Here is a 20024-nt window from a genome sequence, read left to right as displayed (position 1 = left end):
GGGTTGGATAATTCTTTTCATGCTTCTTCAATTGTCTTGATGCATAAGCAATCACATTCCCACGCTGCATCAATACGCACCCCAAACGTATACCTGAGGCATCACAATATACCACATAACCTTCTGTTCCTTAAGTAAGAGTGAGCACTGGTGCAGATGTCAATCGATTCTTCAGCTCCTGAAAACTACGTTCACAAGTGTCAGACCACTGGAATTTGGTAGCTTTTTGTGTTAACTTAGTCAATGGTGATGATATAGAGGAAAATCCTTCTACAAACCGCCTATAATATCCTGCTAGCCCTAGGAAGCTGCGGACTTCTGATGGTGTTGTAGGTCTCGGCCAATTCTTTACTGCATCGATCTTCTGAGTGTCGACACTAATACCCTCATCAGATATCACATGGCCAAGGAATGCTACTGAGTTCAGCCAGAATTCACATTTGGAGAGCTTAGCATATAACTTACGATCCTGAAGCGTCTGTAATACTATCCGCAAGTGGCCCGCATGTTCCGCCTCCGAACGAGAATACACTAGAATGTCATCAATGAATACAATCACGAACACATCAATATAGGGCCTGAATATAGTATTCATGAGATCCATAAAAGCTGCTGGGGCATTTATTAGCCCGAACGACATCACCAAGAACTCAAAGTGCCCATATCTTGTCCGGAAGGCCGTCTTTGGAATATCCTTCTCCCTAACCCTCACCTGATGATACCCTGAACGTAAATCAATCTTAGAGAAATACTTGGCACCCTGGAGTTGGTCAAACAGGTCATCAATTCTTGGAAGTGGATACTTGTTCTTTATAGTAGACTTATTCAACTGTCGATAGTCGATACACATCTGTAACGACCCATCTTTCTTCCGCACGAATAGGACTGGTGCACCCCAAGGTGAAGTGCTAGGCCTAATAAAGCCCTTATCCAGCAAGTCCTTCAACTGCACCTTCAACTCTCGCAACTCTGCCGGGGCCATTCTGTATGGAGGAATAGAGATCGGTTGAGTGTCAGGCAACACATCAATACTAAACTCAATCTCCCTTTCAGGAGGAAGGCCTGGGAGTTCATCTGGGAAAACATCTGGGAATTCATAGACCACAGGGATTGATTGTAAAGTAAGCGGTTTCGCCTCCGCATCCCTAACGCGAACGAGATGATAAATGTAACCTTTTGAGATCATTTTCCTTGCCTTAAGTTAGGAAATAAACCTACCTTTCGGTGTAGCAATGTTCCCTTTCCATTCAATGACGGGTTCACCCGGAAATTGGAACCTAACCATCTTCGTACGACAGTCAACATTTTCATAGCATGAGGCCAACCAGTCCATTCCCATTATCACATCAAAATCAACCATTTCTAACTCAAATAAATTTGCCGAGGTTTGACGACTACAAATCATCACAGTGCAACCTCTATATACCCTTCTAGCAATCACAGAATCTCCTATCGGAGTAGATACCGCGAGGGGTTTACTTATCAATTCAGGTTCAATGCCAAACTTATTAGCCACAAAGGGTGTAACATATGATAATGTAGATCCCGGATCAATCAACGCATATACATCATAAGAAAACACAGATATAATACCTGTAACAACATCTGGAGACGACTCGAGATCCTGTCGACCTACTAGAGCATAGGTTCGATTTTGAGCACCACTCGAACTCGGCACTGCACCTCTACCCCTACCACGACCTGTCGACTACTGAAAACCCCGTGCTGGAGGTCGAACTGATGAGGAAGAACCAGACACAGATCCAGTCGGCTGAGCCATACCATCACCTCCTCTATTAGGACAATCCCGCATCATATGGCCAGGCTGCCCGCACGAATAGCATGCATCAGAACCTCGACGACACAGTCCAAAGTGGGCCTTGCCGCACTGATCACAATGTGGTGTTGGGGGTCTCATCTGACTAGTATCCCTGTGATGTTGCGAGCCAGATGCCCGCAAACTCTGACCTGGACCAGAATAGGATCGATCATATCGAGGCCTCTGAAACTGTGGAGGAGCACTAGCTACAGGTGGCGCCAAACTCCTCGAAAACTGTGGCCTGATGCGGCCTCTAAAGTCATCAGAATACCCTGCAAATATCGCCCTCTTATGCTGGCCCCTATCCTGCTCCCTAACTGCCCTCTGCTGGCGCTTACGATCCTCTAGGGTTTGGGCATAAGCTTGAATACGGGAAATATCCATGCCCTCCACCAAGGAGGTTGTCGTACACTCATTTATCAGATGTGGTCCCAACCCATTCACGAACATATGCACCCTATCACTCATCTCGGCCACCATATGGGGAGCATACCTTGCCAAAGAATCAAACTGCATATTATACTCTCGCACACTCATATTACCTTGTCTAAGGTTCAAGAACTTATCAGCTCTAGCTCGTCGTATCTCAACTGGCAAGTAGTGATGAAGAAAGGCCTCAGAAAATTCCTTCCACACAGCTGGAGGAGGGTTCGGACCCCTGGATCTCTCCCAACTATCATACCAGAGAACCGCTAAATCCCGTAGCCGATAAGAAGCCAACTCTACTGCCTCTGTATCACTAACATGCATAACCCGAAGTGTACGATGAACCTGGTCAATAAAAGTCTGTGGGACCTCCTTGGGGTCTGATCCGGTAAACACTGGAGGGTCTAAATTAATAAAATCACGAACTCTTGTACTAAATGGTTTCTCAGCAGCACCTGTATTCTGCCTCTGAGCCTGAGCAGCTACCAAGCTAGTCAATAATTGCAAAGCACTCCGCATATCCTGGTCTGGAGTGCCAGACGGAGGAACTGGAGGTGCTGGGTGCCTTTTAATATCCTCAGGAGGAGATGGAGTAGATGAGGTATGAGAGGGCATCTCACTTTGAGCCTCACTTTGTCCTGCTCTAACTTGGGGCACCTGACTGGTACCCTCTCCCGCTATTGTATCAAGCCGTTTACTAATCGTTTGCTTCCTAGTCGAAGGCATCACTGAAAAAAACAAGGTGAATATTAGAGACGAACACTTACGACTCAACTCTACGCACGATCTAGATTCAGGAAGAAGGAAACAACCCTAGATGTCATGTAGCCTCCTGATTATAAATGTGGCGCGCTACACATCCATAATCAAGACTCTACTAGACACGGCTCATAGACAACCCCTAGGACAGACTGGCTCTGATACCAAGTTTGTCACGACCCAAACTGAAGGGCCATGACTAGCACCCGACCACACTTGCCGAGCACCAACGTACATTTTATCTAACCTTCATTATTATCTTTTAGGGCTGACGAGATCAATATAAATGGTAGACCTAGATCATGGATTACCAGCAATAAAATATGACGGCATGAACATACATAGTAGGGGATGACCAGACAATCAAGAAACTACATATAAGGTATGAGCTACCACGCTACTATGAAAGACTATACAACAAAAACTAGCCGACAAGGCATACCAAACTATACATAAGCCGACACCTATCTATGAGCCTCTAAAAGAACATAAGTGTGGCAACATAGCCGGAACAGGGCCCCGACATACCCATAATGTCTATAACAAAAATTGCATACCAAGACCAAGGCAAGTCCGGAGAAGGGATCTCGCCAATCACCGCTGAACTGGACAGTCTACTGTGGTGGGGGAGCTGCACCTGCCTGTCTATCAGGACCTGCAGCACGACATGCAGCGTCCACAAATAAAAGGACGTCAGTACGAATAAAGTACTGAGTATGTAAGGCAAGGAACCATAAATACTATCAGTAATGTAAGCAAGGATAGAGAATATACAACCTGTAACATCTTAGTACCTCTGAGGGCTACTTACATGAAATGCATGATACATATGTATAAATACATAAAACTTTTAAAGCATTCGCCTCTATGGGCATCATCATCATCATATCGTAGCCGGCCATAATAGGCTCGGTAGAATCGTACCCGGCCACGTGGAGCTCGGTAAAACCCAACTGATCAGTGGTTGCACAATAGTTTCCGTACTCGGCCAACTATAGCGTGGCTTGGTAGAGTAAAATAGATACATATATATAATGCATGCTCGACTCATCGAATCACATTCTAAACCTTTCGAAGTGACGTAAGGTCGGTATCCTCTGTACACGTTATTAGGACTAACTCTTCACTATGAACCTTATAAGAATTAGGAATTACCAACAACATTGATAACATAAGAATAAGAGAAGCAACATTAACATCAATCGTTCCATAAGAGGGAAAACAATGTAAGTACTGCTAGCTTCTAAGAGTAGAGTATATTTGGAAGCTCGTTCATTACATTATGTACAATCGGAGTCGTGCAAAAGAAGGAAAGGGATAGCCTCACATACCTTGTATATACTGCCCCAATCTCAAGCTATGCAATTGTCAAAACTCCTTAGTCTACAATAAGAGAAACGATACTATCGTTATCATTTCAGCGTCATAACTATTATGTATCGACCACAACCTATTTTACGATGAAACGGACAACACCTCCCCTATATATATGACCTCACACCATTCAAAACAGTCACCAAACAGCCCAAACAACATCAATAATAAACATATTGAGCCTCCCAAAATAGTCCACACACAGCCTAATCACTCCATACATACGACGACCACCGTAGTCGTGTCAAACAACCTGGAAATGTTACGAATAACTATCAGCCCATAACCCTACATATATATGGTGTTTCTCCACACCCTTCCTCCTCCAAAACTCCACAAGATAGTAGTAAAATACGCAGCCCAACAACAACGCAAAACAGTCCACAAAACAATAACATTACTTCCAAGCCTTTCGATATATATTTCACAAGTTCTAGCTTCAATGGCTTAGCTGCAACTTGGATAATCTTAAATACATATAGAGTAAGAGGTTCCTTACCTTTATACAGAAAGAAAAACTCCAATTTGACCTTAAATTTCCATGAAATATCCCTCCAATGCTGCCACAACAACAAAAAAGCGAAACTAGCGATCAATTAGTGTTTTTCGGCACTAGAATCACTTTAGAAGGCTTGAAATCACCTAGGATTGATATTAAGAACATGAGGGAGTATTTACAGAACATAAACCCTTTAAAACAACCTCCCACACGAGCTGGAACGACACAAAAATGAGCAACAACAAGAAGAACAAGAGACTTACTAGCGCCACGGAATTCCCGACACTTGATTTGTGTTGTTTGCCCTTTTTGGGTCTTGAATCTTGAGAGAACCTTGAGAGGATGTTCCTAGGGTTCTAAGGTCTGAAAATAGTGAGAATAAATGACTTAAAATGGGTTGGAGGCATCCTATATAGGTTCAAATATCTTAAACCGCCTTAGTGGGCCCCATAGAGAGGTGCTTGGCGCAGTATCGCGAAAACGCGAATATCTCTCTACTCCGAGATCGTATCGGTGAACGGTTTAATGCGTTGGAAACTAGACTCATAGCTTTTTAATTTGGTGGGTATATCACCTCATAATTCCTTGTAAATTATTAGAAAAGATTAGAAACATTTGACCTAATGTTTAAGTAAAATTATGAACCTAAGTTGCGACAACTTTTGTCGACTTTTGTTTCATAACTCGTTTGACTTCAAGACTTATGATACGGATATTATATGATTAAAATACCTTAATAAATGACCTCTTGAGTGTATTAAGAACCTCTAGATTACCTGAAAATACGAGTTACAACATCCTTGATTCGTTTAACTTCTAATACTGGTTAATCACCCTTATACACTCTTGTATCACTTAAGACCAATAGGATTGACTTCTTATCATCTCAAAGATAATTCCTTCTTGGATTTATGTTAACTAATATATGGCATGAACTAACACATGTGGATATGAGTTGTAACACTTTTACTTTCTAATTTTGTATAGTAATGTCGAGTCTTTTGTTATTATACTTTCTACTTTGTATTTGATAAATGTGTTATAAATCAAAGATTCAAAAAAAAAAAGAAATTTTGCGCTTTTATGTTTCCGATAGAAGTTTTCTTTAGAATACTAATTCTAGGAATAAAAAAATCATTTGAGGTGGTTTTCCTTTATTGAATTAATTTTTAGAACTCAAAATAAATTGCTTTTATATTTCCTTTTAGTACATTAAGCCAAAAAATTTAAAAAACAAAGGAATTTTCTTTTAGTACCTCTTTAAATGTCTTCTTTAAGATATTAATTCCAAAAATCCAAAAAGATTTTCTTTTGGTGTTCTTCTTTGGGAAATTAATGAAATTGATTTTTAAAATTTTTTTTACTAGAGCTTTAGGACATTGTACATAGAAGAAAAAACAACATACTTTATCTTTAGTTTATCTTTAGATTTTCTCCATTAGGTAACCAAAATTGAATTCCAAAAATATTATGTTTTATCTTTTTCATTTCTTGTTTTGAAATCTTGCGTCAGGATATCAAATGAAAATTTGAAGTATTTTTCTGTGGTTTATTCTTTAGAATTCTTTCCTAAAAAAATAAATATTTTTCTCTTCTAGGGTTTTTTTTCCTTAATAATTTTCCATAGAGTAGTCATTTCGAAAAGAAAAAAAAGAAAAAAATACATGCTCGTTAAGCTTGAGTTTAGAATAGGTTATAGAACATTCAGTATAGAAAATTCAAAAAAAAAAAGATTTTCTTCTTTTGTTTCTCTTTTCTCATTAGAATAGTCATTAAGGTAAAAGGAAAAAGATAATGTTTGTTTGTTTACTTTATTCCCGATCTTCCCAAACTACAAAAATATCTGATTCATGCGGCGTCATGATACGTAGGCAACCTACATAGGGTTCGATCGAATTATTTTTTTTATTTTATTAAAATAAAAAAAAAGAGAAAATAAAAAAAGAGAGTAAAGTCGTGGGACGTGAGAAATGAGAGGAAAGAAAAGAGCGATAATCAGAAAGAAAAAAGGAAGGAAAATGAGCAAGCCAAGAAAGTGCTAGAAATGAAAAGAAAAGAGAAGATTGAAGTGAACAAAATTGGAATGATGCCAAGTGACCTTGTGACCCTCGAAGTCATTCCAGAACCGTTAATTGTTGCTAGGTGCATAGCATGTAATGTGATATTTGTAGCTGTTAAATGCCCTAACCCTGACATGATGACTTCATTTTGTTCCTCTTTTCCTTAAGCAGAAGGGTGGTTGGTTTGTGGTTCTTAAACTGGTAACTCTTCCATACAACACAAGGTCAAAGAGCAAGGTAGTCATGGCTAGCAGAGACTTGGACACAAGAGTTGTTGACCCGTCGAGGGAGTTTGTGGAGTCGGAGTCTAAATTGAAAGGGGAGGTCCAAATGTTGAAACAACAGATGGAAGAAATGTATCAGTCTTGGATCAGGGGGCGTCCTCCACCTTCATTCCCCGCTAACTACACCGAAAATCCTGCAACTATCCCACCATGATCACAAATCCATATTTCCACTACTGCTGATATCTCCCCACAACCTTTTCATACTCTACCTGCCAAAACCACCTCATATCCCACTCCTTTGGCCACTTATGCTTTTGTAGCTCCTCCACCAGCTACTTTTCCTCGATCCTCTAACGAGACTGTGTTCAAAGTCCCCGATGCCAAACACTATGCTCTAGAACCAACTTTCAAAGTCTCGGATCCCTACTCTCACGCTCCTCATTTTGAGCCTCCCGGTGAAGCTGAAAAGCCTGCTAAGATAGTAGAGCAAGATGAGATATCCAGGAAGGTGAAAATTTTAGAGCAGTCTTTAAGAAACATGCAAGGGATATGGAGCTAGATGAGCGTGGCTTACAAAGACTTGTGTTTGTTTCCTGACATCCAACTGCTTGCTTATTTAAAGATGCCAAATTTTGATTTGTATGACGTATATGGAGACCCCGTGGCCTATTTGAGAGGTTACTACAGCAAGATGAGAGGCGCCGGTGGAAATGACAAATTATTGATGGCATATTTCAGTCAGAGTCTGAGTGGGGCAGCTCTAGAATGGTACACCTGCCAAGATGTTAACAAGTGGTACGCATGGGACAATATGGCTCACGCCTTTGCCCGACACTTTCAGTACAACATAGAAATTGTCCCAGATCGCACGTCCCTCACCAAGATGGAAAAAAAATCCTAATGAAAGCTTTAGGGAATACGGGCTCAACTGGAGAGAGCAAGCTGCCAGAGTCAATCCCCCAATGGAAGAAAAAGAGATGGTCGAATACTTTCTTCAAGCTCAAGAGCTAACTTATTTGGGAATTTGATCACGGCTATGGGTAGGCCTTTTAATGATATGGTAAAAATGGGAGAAATGGTAGAAGATGGGTTGAAGTCTAGCAAGATCATTTTTTATTCTTCTTTAAAAGCAACAACACAAGCAATTCAGAATGACACATGAAGCTTGCTGGGTCAGAAGGGACACGATGATGTTGCCATGGTTGTTTCAGAGTCACAACATGGTCCAAAGGGTCTGCCTCACCAATATACCCAGCCTCAACCTCAACCCCAAACATATCCCCGAGCTCCACATAATCCACCTCAATACTATCTTTCGAACAATGTCCGGTCATCTATCCAACCACCAGGTCACTCCCTATGGCGAGCGCCAGCACCGCATAATGCATTCTTGACTTTACAACATTTTTGAGCACCCAACAACCCTAGAAAACAGGGGAAGGTAGGGGAACAAAGGCAAAGAAATAGTTGTACGCCAATCGGGGAGTCCTACACAAGCTTGTTTGAAAGGTTAAAGTATTCTGGCCTGATTGAGTCGCTCCTCGGCTATACTCCAGACCCATATGCTAAAGGTTTTGATAATACTGTACGATGAATGTACCACTCTAACTTCCAAGGGCACAACATTTAAAATTGTTGTGCTTTGAAAAGGGAAATAGAAAGAATGATTCAAGAAGGGGTAATTGTGATCAAGGACAGTGATAAGGAGCATGTGAATCCTCTTGGGAACTTTCTTATGAAGTTAATGATATGAAAATTGGCAATGGTATTGGTAATATTGATGTGGAACTCAGTGGCTAATATGCCGAGCTTGGTAATTAGAAAGACGCTCCTTTCTTGGCTAGCTAGGGAGGGGTCTTGGTGGTTTATTTTGTTATCATTTCTGTTATCCGTGTTTTTTCAGGGTTGTAATCCGGATATTGTCTTGTGACTCAAACCCTTCTACCCTTTTATTTTGCCAAGTTCGTTAGTTGTAGTAACTCGTTTACTGTTGTCTAGGTTTGTTCCAGGATTGTAATCCCTGTTTATTTTGCTTGTTTTGTTGTTCAAACCATGTCACCGTCTGTCTAGTGCAATTTTTTATTTTCTGTTATTTCTAGCCATTTTTTATTTAGATCTCTTCTCCTTTTATAATTTTTTTCATGCTGGCTCTAGTGACATGACATGCACCCATAATTCTGGGTCTGGTCTTAAAAGTTAGTTTAATTATGAAACAATGAAACAATTTTGAAGATGATAGGGACACTTGAGAGAAATAAGTACAGATTTGAACATTTCGAGATCATTTAAATCCCAAACTGTGTGAAACTGGGGCAGATGGTTTGGGAAGTTAAGAGAACAACAAGAATTTGTTACAAGAGAGTGCGTCCCAACAATTTGAAGTGAGCAATTTTGAGTTTAAGTACACCTCGATTTACAAGATAAATTCAAGGGATTTTGCTCCAAATAGACGGAAGGTATCCATCGCGAAGAAGAAATCACCCAATGAGAGTTCTGTACTTGACAAAGCACTAAAAAAAGTAGAAAGCATATCAGTGATATCAATGCTGAAGCTGTAAAAGAAATGTTGTTTGTGCTCTTCCTTTTTCATTTCAGGTTGCATGTGTTGTACTTGGCATTTTCAGGGATTGGGAGGCCCTCTTTCAGCTACCAAAATACTTATACCATTCGATACCCTTTTGAGTATGTACTGATTTCTTTGACCTTCTCTCTTTTGGAATCAAGTTAGCGTCATACGAAAAACAGAAGGAAAAAAAGAAGAAGAGCTCATGTCCCCATAGGTTTATTTTAGAAAGTTCATTCCAAAAAGAAAATTCAAAAAAAAAAGAAGAGAAAAATAGAGATTAAAAAAAAGGGGAAAGGAAAAAAAAAAGAAAAAAGAAGGGAAAAAAAGAAAAAATAGAAGAAAGAAAAAGGAAAATAGTAACAAAAAGTAGTCGTGTGAACTACGTTTAACCTGATTCTTGTCACCATAAGATACGTAGGCAGCCTTATGGTTCGGTCATACAAAATAAAATATTTCATAATCCCACGAAGTCGAAAATGGGGCGGTCTTTCTTAGTAACTCCATAAAAAAGAAAAACAAAAAAAAGAAGAATCAAATTTCAATGTTTTAAAAATTGGGGCAAAATTTTTAGAATGGATTCCAAAAGTTGTAAATAAATTAACCCTGTTGTCTTAGTTATTTTGAGCTTTTATGATATCCTTTCTTTTTAACCTTGTCCAAAAAGTCACGTTACAGTCCAAAAAGACCTCCCAGATAATCTTTGAGAGTGCTGAGTTTAGACATGCCAATAGTATATGATGTTTTTACCATGGTTAATTCCTTGTCATCTGCAGAATCAGAGGAAACAAGAAGAAAAGAACAAAATGAGAGTCTTATTGGTGAAAACCTTCAGAGGCACCATAAGGCGATGGTAAGTTGAGAGAAAGAATAAAATGAGAGAGGCTTGATGGTAAAACCCCTTCGGGCACTACAAGTCGAATAAGGATCTTGAATAAGATTGGATAATCGGAGCATTGAAGCCTAGTTTCATGGTTTAGGGGTACAACAAGAGTTGAACATTAGACTTGCTTGACAGATTAGGCCACTTAATCCAAAGGTGCATGTCATTGTCGTTAGAGTTGGTATCCACACATGATAAGTTTCTACTTTGCGATTTTCTTGTTAGGTATCATCTCTTTCCATTTTCCCTTACTTTGTTCCTTTTGTATTGTTTACTTCCTCTTCTTGAGTCTGTTTGGTCAAAACAAGTGTGAAATTACTTCAAAATATGCTACGAGCTTTCCACTTGCATAAAGCAGAGTCTGGTAGCACATCAAAGCGACATATGTCAGGAAAGAGTAGTATACGCACTGAATGGATAACAATTGACATACTTTGGGATTCATGAGAAATGCAAAAGTTCGGTTAATGGCAATTCATGAGCACAATGCAACAAATAAAGAGTAATGGATTTGAACGGATCAGAGGTGTTTTCTATGATAAGGGTGATAGAGAAAGTGGTTAGTCAATAAAGAAGCAATGACTTTCAAGTTGAAATCAAAGTTATCATGGCAAGTGAATGAACAATCTGCTCAAAGTCAAGACCACAAACCAACCACCATGTTTAAACTCACAAGTTTTCTTTGTCTGAAATAGGGATGAAAGTTATGTTCATATCAAAGCTCAGAAGCTTGAATTTTTCAGGTGTAATGCCCCAGTTCTACTTACACAAAGGCTATTGAGAAGATCACACATCACCTTTAGGAGAAATACTTCCTAGTCACGGTTTTCAAGTTATATTTTTTATAGGAGATGCACTTTCTAAATTGAGGTTTCACCCTTAGGAGACGCACTTCCTATGTCTAAGTCTTTCAAGTTATATTTTGCTCTAGGAGACACACTTCCTAAATCGAGATTCCACCTCTTGGAGACACACTTCCTATTTGGTTCATTTAAGTTTCATCTAGGAGACGCACTTCCTAGTTTGAGTCATTGAAGTTTCACCCCTAAGAGACGCATTTCCTAGTCTGGGTCTTTTGGGTTATATTTTGTTTTAGGAGACGCATTTCCGAAATTGAGTTTCACCCCTAAGAGACGCACTTCCTAGTCTGGGTCTTTCAGGAGACGTACTTCCTAAATTGAGTTTCACCCCTAAGAGACGCACTTCCTAGTCTGGGTCTTTCAGGAGACGCACTTCCTAAATTGAGATTTTACCCCTAGGAGATGCACTTCCTAGTCTGGGTCTTTTAGGATATACTTTTAGGAAACGCATTTCCTAAATTGAGATTTTACCACTAGGAGACACACTTCCTAGTTTGGCTCATTTAAGTTCATTACCAGGAGACACACTTCCTAGTCTGGGTATTTTAGGTTATATTTTGTTTAGGAGACGCACTTCCTAAATTGAGATTTTATCCTTAGGAGATGCACTTCCTAGTATAGTTCATTCAAGCTTCACCACTAGGAGACGCACTTTCTATTTGGTTCATTTAAGTTCATTCCTACAAGACGCACTTCCTAGTTTGAGTCATTGATGTTTCACCTCTAGGAGACGCACTTCCTAGTCTGGGTCTTTCGAGTTATATTTTGTTTTAGGAAACGCACTTCCTAAATCGAAATTTCACCCCTAGGAGATGCACTTCCCAGTTTGAGTCATTTAAGTTTGGCCCTAGGAGACGTATGTCCTAGTTTGCTAAATTGAGTTTCACCCATAGGAGACGCACTTGTTAGTCTGGGTCTTTCAGGATATACCTTTAGGAGACGCACTTCCAAAATTGAGAGTTCATTCATAGGAGACACACTTCCTAGTTTGGTTCATTCAAGTTCCACCCCTAGTAGACGCACTTCCTAGTTTGGTTCATTCAGGTTTTATTTTTAGCAGACGCATTTGCTAGTCAAAGTTTTTAGTTTTACTCATAGGAGATGCATATCCTAGTCTAGTCTTTAGTTTACGCTCATTATTGCATCAATATTATAAGTGGTTTACATTTTTGCTAACAACTCACAAATCTTCCTAGTGCAAACTGAGGCAGAAAATTTCATTTGTTTTGTTTGTTTTGATTGTAGGCACCCACATGGAAAATAAGGGAACACAGAAAGTTTCAGCAATCAGGCGTCCACCTAGAGAAAAAGGGAAGCAGCTCAAGTTTTAGGGAAAAGCAGTTCGAGTTTCAGCAACCAAGCACCCTCCTATAGAACGAAGGAAGATGACACAAGTTCAAAGGAAAAGCAATTCCGAGGGAACACAAAAAGTTTCAGCAATCAGGCACCCACCTGGAGAAAAAGGGAAGACGGCACAACTTCAAAGGAAGGCGGGTCAAGCTCAGCAATCAGGCGCCCACCTGGAGAACAAGGGAGAATAACTCAAGTTTCAAAAGAAAACAATGAAAGTTTAGCAATCAGGCGCCCACCTGGAGAGCAAGGAAAAATGGTGCAAGTTTCTAGGGAAACAGTTCCAAGTAGCAAGAGAAGATGGTTTGAGTGTCTGCAATCAGGCGCCCACCTGGAAAATAAGGGAAAACAATTCAAGTTTCAGAGGAAAGGAATACAATTCAAATGTTGGTAATCAGGCACCCACCTGGAGAACAAAGGGAAAGTAGCAATAAACAAAGAAAAATGGTTCAAGTTCAGCAATTAGGAGCCCACCCGGAGAACAGGGGAAAACAAGTCAAGTTTCGAGGAAAAAGCAGTGCAAGTGTTGGAAATCAGGTACCCACCTGGAGAACAAGGAGAAGCAGTTCAAGTCTCAAGGAAAAACAGTGCAAGTGTTGGAAATTAGGCACCCACTTGGAAAACAAGGAGAAACAGTTCAAGTCTCAAGGAAAAATAGTGCAAATATTGGCAATCAGGTGCCCACTTGGAGAACAAGGAGAAGCAGTTCAAGTCTCAAGGAAAAATAGTGCAAGTGTTGGCAATCAGGCGCCCACCTGGAGAACAAGGAGAAGCAGTTCAAGTCTTAAGGAAAAACATGCGCAAGTGTTGGGAATCAGGCACCAACCTGGGGAATAAGGGAAAACAGTTCAAGTTTCGAGGAAAAGCAGTACAAGTTTCGAGGAAAAAGTAGTGTAGGTGTTGGAAATCAGGCACCCACCTAGAAGAATAAGGGAGAGCAGTTTAAGTTTCAAGGAAAAGCAGTTCAAGTTCAGCAATCAGGCGCCCACTTGGAGAACAAGGGAAGGTAGCCCAAGTTTTGAAGGAAGACAGTTCGAGTATTGGCAATCAGGAACCTACCTGGAGAATAAGGGAATTCACTTCAGAATGCAATTCAAGTCAGCAACAAAAGAAGCTCGTGGCAAGAATGCGAGTCAACATTCCGAGATGATCAACGAAAGTTAGTCACAATCTAGAATAAAAATAAAAGAAAGGCAAGAACTGAGTCCAAATGCAGAAGTTGATGAAAGATATGAGATGCTCAAGACATGACTAAAGTCACAAGCATGGTATGTCCGGTTTTGATCCAAAAAGCTGGAAAAGAATGAACTAGCACCTGCAACTAGCAAGCGTCAAGGTTCAAATCCAAAGTTTGCATGAAGAACCATTCAAGACTCAAGATCAAGCTTCAAAAGACTTATAGATAGGAATCTTGTAACTAATAGTTGACATGCTTAGTTAGTCTTTTTCATTTTTTAATTTTGATGTAATAACAGGACCGTGGACCGGAAGCTCGGCAGAACAACACCTCCACCGGCTCTCCACGTTAGTATACTCCATCACCTCATTCACTTCTCAACTACACGTGGTCTGATTCCTTTATAGCCAAGAATATGTAGGCAGCTCAGATACCAGGGCTCAGTCACATTCTCCCTTCTCTTAGTGCTAAGTTTCTCTAAATAAGGGTCAGGTGAGAAAACTTGTCTAGTCGTTCTTTGTTTGAAAACTCTTCGTGTTCCCAGTCAAAGAGGGGCAGCTGTAGACATGTGATTTTTGGCCCTCCCGAAAATTTTATATATTTTAGCATGTAAATATTTAGTTTGGGCATAATATCGATATTTCAATTAGTTTTGACTCGTTTACTTTATTTTATCAAAAAATAAAAATTACAAAAATATTTCTTCTTTTTAGTTGCTTTTAGTTTATATACCTTTTGTAAAACTAAAAAAATACAAAAAAAAAATTTTTTGCTTTAACGATTAGTCTTATTTTAATAGTTATTTTCTTTAAGTAAGATTAATTAGTAAATAAGGTAGTATTTAAGTTTGTTTCACGAAGAAAAAATAAAATTTGGGATCAAACAACCCATTTTTAAGCTTAATTTTTGGACCTAACCCATAATTTCCAAGCACATAATTCCTAGGCTGATACCCTTAACCTAAAAAAACACTACAAAAGCTAACCTACGGACCAAATGAAATCGGCCGAAAAGGTATAAAAAAAGAGATCCCTAGACTAAAAAGGGGCTAAGCGCCGTTTTTTAGGAGACCCCCACCCCATCCCCACATCGTCTTCTTCTCCAGAGGACTTAGAGCAGCCTAGAGCCATTTTTCATCATCTTCACTCATCCTAATTTCTAAAAAAAAAATACCTGTAGCATCTTCCCCCGTGGAAACTAGCTAGCTTTACCTTCAACCCCCTTTTTTCTTCACTTAAAAAACCTTCACAAATAGCAATTACATAACCTGAAAACAGTCCCTAAAATAACTTCAAAACTAGCCATAGATCACCTGAAAATCGGCTAAAAACCAGCCCCAAACTTTGCTAAAAACAACCATGAACCAAGCTCCAAAAATCGAGCTCTGTCGCACCATTGAAACCATCTAAGACGTGGGAAACAATCCCTTTTGCACCAAATCAGCAGCTCCAAAGGTGAGTTCGCAGTTGCGTTCGAGCCCCATTCGAGTTCCCGATGTTGCCCAGATTCTCTGGTTCGAAGGGGAGGTTCCGCTCGTAGGTCCAATTGGTAGCAACTCATTTCATTTTTGTGAAAAGCTCATTTTGAGGTCCAGTTTCTACTCCCTTTGTTCTTTCTTTCAAATTATGTTTTAGTTGGTTAAATATTTCAGTTTGATTAAGTATGCCATGCTCTATTCTGAACTTTAAATACCTTTTTGACTCCCTTTTTTGTAGTTAGGTTCCATGTTTCATGATTTATTTTACATTATAGTGGTTCATATTGGTTCATTCTGTCGGATTGCACTAAGGCATTTATTTCATGATACAGGTCAACCTTTTCTGTAAGAGACACTTACATATGTGAACGCTGGAAGACTCTTTCTTTGGCAAAGGTGAATTAGCACATCTAATGCACAATCATGTCCTTTCTTCTTCAGATTCTTGTTGTGAGACAATTAGTACATGTCAATAGCCTTTTTCTGACTCCTGGAGTCATAAAGAACAAGATTACATCTGGTAATTGTGTTAAATGACATGCAAGTACTACATAATAATGTTCTTCTCCTATATGTTCTCAATCTCTGGTATTGATTTTATTAGTGCAAATCGAGTAGAATGTCCCACCTATATTTATATTTTGGTTTATAAAATTGATCATGAGCAAATTACTTGGTCCAGATTAACTATAATAGTAGTTATCTGACGAGAATTTATCACGGACCGTACACTGTTAAATTGGTTTTAAAAGTGACGAGTTGGGTTTGGATGTAATTGCAGAAGGCTTGGATTATATTTGGACCTTATGGATATGAAGCTAGTTTTGAAGGAATCTGGACCGAGATGTATTCTAACTTGGCCCATTTCTTTATTAATTAGTTAGCCCCAGTTCTTCAATAATGAATAAATGTTTATGCATGCTCCAAAAAATATTTAGTCAAATTAATCTATTTAGAATACTTTGTCCAAATAGTTCCATAAACTCTTGAGCCTAGCAATAAATCTCGAAGTAGCTAGAAAAATGATTCATGAACATCGTAGTTGCTTTAGGCGCATAGTATACGGGTACGGTTCATGTGACGTAGTTATGATACATTAATAAAAATTCGGGTGTACATTTTATGTGACCCGGTTCTAATTTCCAACAAGGTTAAATAGAACATGTCGTGAATCACGGGTGCACTTCATGTAGCGTGGCTTGCGATATGCTCTAAATAACCTTGAAATAATTTCTTAAATAATTAAAAGCGGTTTTAAAGTTAAAAAATGCACATAGGTTTAAAAATATTTTAAAATCAGATAAATAGGCCAATAATAATAGTTGAACGACCGTGCAAGAACCACAGAACCCGAGAATGCCTAACACCTTCTCCCGGGTTAACAGAATTCCTTACCCGGATTTTTGTGATCGCGGACTATAAAACAGAGTCAAACTTCCTCGATTCGGGATTTTAAACCGGTGACTTCGGACACCATAAATTATCCCAAGTGGAGACTCTGAATTTTAAATAAAATAATCTCGTTTCGATTGTAACTTAAATTAGAAAAAACTCCCTTATACCCTTTCGAGGGTAGTAAAAAGGATGTGTGACAACAACAACAACACAACAACAATCAATAAATACTTTAAAACTAAAAAATTAAAGTTCAGTTGAACATAAAAATCGAAAACCAAGTTAAAACTTATTACAACTAGTTCAAAACGGGTTCTATTTGTCTAGTTTAAAGTATATAAAAGTCAAGGAGTGTTTTGTACAACATCATCATCACCGTCTGATGAACTTTAATCTACAAGACAGTGTCAAGAAGGGTCTTGTGGAGGATGGTAAGAACGACCACGGGGAGGACGGGAGGAACGATCAAGTGCAGTCGAGTCTCTGGCAATGACTCACGAGACCGGGGCAACGAAAAAGCTCCAGTAGATAGGAGAGTTCTTATCTGAGCTTGCATGCCAAGGAATTGAGCACTCTAACCCTTTCTCTTTCCTTGGCCGCTTCTAGCTTGGAAGTGAGCTTTGTCACAGTCTCCCACATAGCGAAGAGGCTCTCCCCATTAAGTTGCTCGCCTTGCGAGAAAGTCCCTATTCCTTGAATTCCACATTTATAGCGATGGAACTTTTTAGTAGGAAGCCCGTATACCTTCCCCCATTTTGGACCGCCAGCAGACTCCATCCATATTCTGTCACGACCCCAAATACCCCGATCATGATGGCGCCCATCATAGTACTAGGCAAGCCAACCCAACATTTACCACATTGAATTCTTTTTATAAAATCATTTTTCTAAACTGATTAAGTCTCAACTTCTTCATATATAATATATAAATCAACAAAAAATATGCAAAAACCAGTACAAAATATATCAACACAACCCGAATCTTGTGTCACTAGTCATGAGCCTCTAAGTACAACCAAAACACTATCTAAATAATACAAAATAAGTCTGGAATACACAATATTAAAATAGAAAGGAGGAAAGTAGGGCTGCGAACGTCGTGCAGCTACCTTGCAATCTCCGAATAAACTCTGAGAGTGCTGGAAACTCTCACTCTGATGCGCGAGCACCTGGATTTGCACACAAGGTGCAGGGAGTAACGTGAGTACGCCAACTTAGTAAGTAACTAAAGTAAATAAAGTCTGAGTGCAGTGACGAGCATTTAAAATCATATCAGAAATCTCAACATAATATCAAGTCAAAATTTGTATTTAAATAGTCAGTTATCTCGTAAAACTCTAGTTTCAATTAAAAATCTTTTGAAAAATATTTATTCAACAATTTTCAACAGAAGCTCAGTATAAAAGAAGAGTGAAAGCAACAAAATATCATAAACAAGCACCTCGGGCCAAATATCACACCTAAATATAGCCTCTCGGGAAAGCCTCTCAGTCACTCGTGACTCAGCTCTCGTCATACAATACTCACACTCAGAACTCCGGCTCAATAAATATCTCACAATAATAATAATAATCGTTATGGCGCGTAGCGAGATCCGTAATATATAGTTGACTATGCTCACTAGGGGTGTGCAGACTCCGAAGGGGCTCCTACAGCCCAAACGTCATATCGCTGCGGCGCGCAACCCGATCCAATATATATTGCTGCAGCGTGCAACCCGATCCATATGTATATCAATGCAGCGTGCAACCTGATCCATATATAATATCGCTGCGGCGTGTAGCCCCATCCATAACATATATATAATCCTCACCATCAGGTCCTCAACCTCTCTCAGTCATTAACCTCACGGCCACTCAAGCACATCTGTGAAAATCAGGGAAATTCAGCCAAAACATTTTTCATATATTAATAAGTAGGGTAATGAAACCATATTTAAACAATAACAGGTAAAACATGACTGAAGATATGCTTTCAAATCAAAACAGTATGAGGAAGTAGTAAAAGTACCCCTGAGGGTCTAAACAGGTCAGCACAAAGGCCCCAAACATGACATTCAACCCAAGTTTACAGAGCAATTTCTAAAACACGTGATTTCATATACTATATATCAAATTATGTGACTATACAGTCTCCACGGGACAAACCAAGTCACAATCCCTATGGTTGCACGCCCGTCACCTAGCATATGTGTCTCCTCATTTGTCAAAACAATACAAAATTCTAGGGTTTCATACCCTCAGGTCTAGATTTACAATCGTTACTTACCTTACACCGGATTAAATACTACACTGTGACGCCCTTAACGCTTGACTCGGCCTCAACTCATGTCGAATCTATTCAAAATCAGAATCATAATGTCAATATATGCTAATGGAACGAAGCTTATGCGAAAATAATCAAATTTTATCAAAAATCCCGAAATTGGTCCAACCCGACCCCCGGGCCCATGCCTCGAAATCCAATAAAAATCACATCATTAGAATCCTTATCCTCCCACGAGTCCATACATACCAAGAACATCAAAATCCGATGACGCACGGACCTTCAAATCTCTAAATCAAGGTCTCCAATTTCAAGCCCTAATCCCCTAATTTTCATCCTTAATCTCCACTAATACCATGATTAAACAATGGAAAGATAATCATAAACACAAGTAATGAAGTTTAAGAAGCTTACCCAACTGAAACCCTTCGATTCTCTTGAAAAATCATTGCCTTAGTTCACGTCCCGTCTTCAAAAATGGAGAACTAAGCAAAAATTCGCGAAGTGAACCTTATATACTTCTGACCCAAGAATTCCGCACTTGCGGTCCTTTTCCCACTTTTGTGGTACCGCTTGTGCGGTCAACCAACCGATTCTGCGGTTTTCACTTATTGCACTGGAGACGCACCTGCGCCTCAGTATCCGCACCTGCGGTCTCGCGGGTGCGTTCAACCTCCCGCACCTGCGACTTCTGGACATCTTGCTCTTGGCCGCATCTGCGGCTTCCCAAACGCTTCTGCGATCTCGCACCTTTGGTCCCCAATCCGTAGGTGCGGTTATGACATAAAAATCAGCAGCTTCAGCTGCAAAGTCAAACTTCCAACTTCCCGATAACCATCTGAAATCACCCCGAGGCCCCTGGGACCTCAACCAAAAGTACGAACAAGTCA

This window comes from Nicotiana tabacum, chromosome 3 (assembly GCF_000715075.1).
Source record: "Nicotiana tabacum cultivar K326 chromosome 3, ASM71507v2, whole genome shotgun sequence".
In the NCBI taxonomy this organism is placed as follows: Eukaryota; Viridiplantae; Streptophyta; class Magnoliopsida; order Solanales; family Solanaceae; genus Nicotiana; species Nicotiana tabacum.
The sequence above is the reverse complement of the archived record's forward strand: the minus strand, read 5'-3'. Positions refer to the sequence as shown.